We start from the raw sequence: 4,969 nt of genomic DNA, 5'->3' as shown, positions 1-4,969 counted from the left end.
AGTTTCCAGGCAATGATCCCGATGCGCGGCTTTTGATGATTTGACGTTTTTCTTATTTTTTCTTTCTGTTAGTTTTGACGTTTAAAATTGTCAAATGTTAAGTAGGTAGTGATTATTAAGTGGCATATCAAGAAGTCGTTTAAAATCAAAAAATTAATATGAGAGTGATAATGAGCCCTGTACACCACCAGAGATAGCAGAGGCGGCCAAATTAACAAGTCTTGGATTGCTACCACAAAAGTCTAAGGATCATTACATGTCTGCCTATAAAAACTTTCTAGACTGGAGGATTTCTAAAGGCATAAATTCGTTTTCCGAATCTGCGTTATTAGTAAATTTAGTTGCCATTGTAACGGAACAAAAATCAATCTCCTTATTGACTAAAGAATGTTTGTACGATATTTTCATGCAAAGACTTGAAATAATATCAATGAAATTCAAATACATATATAACTTTAAAAAAAACACAAAGTACTCCAATTTATCGTTCTCCAACAACTGTACTCAATTAAAGTTGGGAGAAGCCTGTAGAAGTAGGTTTTATTGCAAAAAACTTGAAGAGGCATCAATAAAATTCAAATACATATATAACGATAAATAAATCATAAATTACCAACTTTAGTTACACAAAACAACCAAAAGTCAGCTGCTGGTGGTACGATCTATCATTTTTGAACGAATTTATTTTACTAAAGGTGGTAGAAAAAAGTACTAATATACAGGTATGTCGTAAAACACATCTAATAATAAACTTCCCAAATATTTGAAAATAGAATAGTTCGAGATGACTGCAACTCTCGATGCATAGCAACTGATGTTATTGACGTTTTTATTATCTTTTAGTTAATTTTGACGTTTGAAATTGCCAAATTTTAAGTAGGTAGTGACATTTTCCCCTAAAACATGAATACAATAATTAATAGTAAGATTAACATTAAAAATAAAAATTCAAACACTCCTCATAATTATTATAATGGCCGTGGACAAAGTATAGTATTCAACTCGCAATTTATAGCCATTATTCACTCGGGTGACTTGCGCCCCTCGCCTACGGCTCGTGACGCAAACGTCACCTTGCGTGAATAATTGCTAACATAAATTGCTCGTTCAATAAAATAATATTGTATTTTTAAAGTATATCAATACTAATACTTCTTTCTTTTTTTGTATGAAACTTCTAGGGAATTAATTGGAATCCAATTATATCTTCCTTCATCATAAAGTCAAGAAAATTTTGGAAAATGGAAAAAAAGAAATAAATATATGGGGGCATGAATAGGAGTAGAAGATAAAATATTCAGATATTAGTAGCAGTTGCCAAATTATTTTGGTTTTTGAAATAACTACTCGCTACGGTGAGAACAGCAATTATTACTTTATATTATTTTTTAACCTCTTTTTGTTATCTTTTCTTAAGATTTTATATGAGTATATTATTATACTCAACTTAAAAAACGAATATTTATTTTAATATTTCAGGTTAAAACTATGTTGGATGTTCCTTCTTGCAAGAATTTGACGATGGGAGGCAGTTGTGAAGCGCTGGACTTACACAAAAATAGGTAAGCATTTCGTTAACTTATCTTGTATCTCCTAAACTCTCTGGTTTCTCTCATATATTATTTATTGATATTTTTCTTTTCATTTTAGATCTTTCGGATGCGAAAACATTGTTTCCCAGAGCTGAGGACAACACACTTGCATTGGCACGATTAGAAGATGGAACAAATGACCCCAACATGCAAATGGGACATGCAAATGGGACATGAAGAAGAAGATGATCCTTATAACACAATACAGGTCAATGAGATAGAGGTAACATTTCACCTAGTTAAAGATTATAATGTTTATATCATAATTTCTTAAAATTATCATGTTAGTGGATTAATAGCCATTGTAGGCACATATTTTATCGAAGAATGCTGATAGGATTAAAATAAGATTTATGTTTTATCTTTTCTTTTACTCTTTAGAAGAGAGATGGTGGTTTATGTCGTAGAAATACATAGTAGTATTTAATACCCTGTACTCGATATATTGATATTGGTATATTTATTATGATTATTCTTTTCTTAATTTACTGTAATTTCTTGCTCCCGTAATGTCAAAATAAAATCTTGACAATATGGTAAAGGTTGAATTTTGAGAGTATTGGTGGTATTGGATTGATATTGAGATATTTTTTATGACTTAATACTACATATTATGGCTTTGTGGTGTGGAAAATAACCTGTTAAGATTTCTTAATTATATCGTCGGCTTTACGACGAAAAGGCGTATCTCAATTTTTGGCGATTTTGAGATATCAACGTCATGACATGCCCAATGGGTCATATTTTAACATAGCGAATTTGTGCATCTCAATATTGTACCTTTTTCATTTTATATTAGTTAAAAATTTGCCCCATCTCAGATACTACAATTCTTCGTTATGACGAAGAGACGTATGTTGAGATAGGGCTCTTTGTTATATCAATTATTGTTATACCAATTGTTATACTAAAAGAAAGATGGAATTTGTGATAGGTCCTTTTATTTTAAGTTATGAAAATGCATGCGAGAGAAAATCACAATTCTATCTAATTATTTTCTGACGGTTGCTTGGGACAAAATAAAACTTCTATCATGGCAGCAGCTCTCTTTTACAGTGTGATTTTAGAGTCTATTTTTTTGCCAAAAACCATTGTTAGAATGAGCTAGACTCTGCACATAGCTGTATCGTGTATGCAAAAGATTGTCCGAGAATAAATGGCCGAATAAAAGGAAAATTTTGATATAAAGCAAAAGAACGAAACGAAAATTGCCGTAATGGAAAATTTCCCGAAATCATAATTTCTCTAAGAACATTTTAGCGAACCAAAAACTTGCCCGAAAAATACAATAATTTTCATCTCATTATCATTGTCAGGCCATTGGTATTGTCATCCCTACCAATTTTTGGAAATTTTTATTTATTTTGCCTATCATCATCCAGCATAAACACGTAGAATGGAAGTCGAATTTGTTATCATTGAACAGGGTAAACAGAAACTGTTATTCCACAGTTATTTGTATAAAAAAAAAACGAATGAAGAAACATGTTTTGTTTAGTTTGGTTTTTATTATATGGACCGTGAGTTTAAATGCCCTGTATTAATGCCCTCAATTAACTAAAAAATTACTAAAAATATATTATTTAAAATAGTGCATTTTTGTATAAAAAACAATATTATTAAAATAAGCTAGATAAGAGTAATTTAATTGATTATTGTCTTTGCTTCTGGCATGAAAATTGTCTTTGTTTTCAGTTGATCTAATCCAACGCGAATAAAAGTATTTAAAAATATTTGTTTCTGATTTTTTGGGGATTTTCAGATTTTTTCTTGTAAGTATGTATTGTATTTTCTTGTAAGTATTCCATAATGTGAATATTGTATCATTTTTTTTCTTATTAAGAACACTTTACCGTCATTTTTAAATTTATTTTACATGGGCGTATGTATACTATTCGTTCGGAAAAATAAATTTATTATTATTATAACAAAAAGGCCTGTCTCTATTAAACAACTAAAAATAAATTATTTATTAGAATTTACGCTCAATTTATCTTCAGAACGTTTCCTCAATGTCTCCGTTAAGGTGTTAATACAAAAACACTATTAAAAAATTAAAGGCTTTACATTTATTGGCCAAATAAAGTAAGTGATTTTCTTTAAATTGCTCTCCTGAAAAGTAGCAAAAATCGAGATACGCCTTTTCGTCATAAAGCCGACGATATAATAACCCATACATTTTTATATTTTTTTTTTGAAAATTGTTTCATGGGGGAAAAATATATACAGGGTGATTTTTAACCTATAGGTACGCATAAACTTGGGAAATTATTGCTGATGACTAATAATGAAAAAAAAAAATGTCAGTAAAATGTTTTTAGATTCTGAAATAATTTGAGTTTTTTTTTCACAAAAATTTATCAACTTCATCAGTAATGCACATTCAATTTAAGGGAATTTACGTTTTCTGTTTTTATTTCAAATAGTTTGTTATCTCCGTAAATAAAAATATTTAGTGCACATTCAATTTAATGGAATTTACGATTTTTGTTTTTACTCCAAATAGTTTGTTATCTTCGTAAATAAAAATATTTTACTAACTTTTTTTTTCATTATTAGTCATTATTTGTCATCAGCAATAATTTCCCAACATTATGCGTATAGGTTCAAAATCACCCTGTATATCTGTTGTCCGAAGAATGATATAATCCAAAAAGAAATATTTTTATATTTTAGATATGCTAAGAAAATCACATAAATTAGGTGTAAGGATATAAAAATCTTAAGGTAGCAGAAAAAATAATTCAATATGTATAAGAGGAATTAAACAAGGTAACTAGTAATGTTGCTGATTCTACAATTTTAATGGAATGTTATAAAACTTAGTATGAACATGATATTTAAGGAGCTACAGCATTTAAAAATACCAAAAAAAAGAAGAAACTTGGACACACATCTTTTTATTTTTCCGAATTTTTAATAAAGCATTTTTTAAACGTCAATCTAGAGTTTTATTGCTGTTTAATTAAAATAATAATATAATATTGCAAATAATATACTTGGTGTCCCAGAAATAACTGCAAGTGTTTTAAGAGGTGGTAGATCTCGATAAAAGAAACATATTTTTTCTTTATCGTTTTTCAAATAAGTCCAAAATTTTCCAAAAATAAATATTTTTTGCTCAAACTGGATCTTTTCTGGATTTTCTTTCTTGTAAATTTAATCTAATACCTATGTTTCCATATTATCAAGAAATTATGTTTTTAACTAAAAACTAAAAAAAAATTCCAAATTTTTTTTCTAAAAATTCCGAATTTTCAAAACATTTTTTTCGCGAAAAAAACCTCGTAGGCGTATTTCTGGGGTTGAACTATACTACCAGTTAAAGGTAATAGAAAATAATTCCAAAATAACTTCTGGGAACACCGACGATGTGC

At 28.8% G+C, this 4,969-nt stretch overlaps 1 long non-coding RNA gene across 1 annotated transcript; it reads left to right on the top strand.

Moving 5' to 3' along the window:
- Nucleotides 1–1,079: 1,079 nt before the first annotated feature.
- LOC115886023 lies at nucleotides 1,080–4,306 on the top strand. Its single transcript, XR_004050826.1, has 4 exons — nucleotides 1,080–1,355; nucleotides 1,480–1,562; nucleotides 1,651–1,815; nucleotides 4,269–4,306. It is a non-coding gene; the product is annotated as an uncharacterized LOC115886023 (long non-coding RNA).
- The last annotated feature ends 663 nt before the right edge of the window (nucleotides 4,307–4,969 follow it).

The sequence above is a fragment of the Sitophilus oryzae genome, unplaced genomic scaffold, assembly GCF_002938485.1.
Source record: "Sitophilus oryzae breed Bouriz unplaced genomic scaffold, Soryzae_2.0 scaffold_466_pilon_pilon, whole genome shotgun sequence".
Taxonomy (NCBI): domain Eukaryota; kingdom Metazoa; phylum Arthropoda; class Insecta; order Coleoptera; family Curculionidae; genus Sitophilus; species Sitophilus oryzae.
This window is presented reverse-complemented; position numbering and strand designations above follow the sequence as displayed.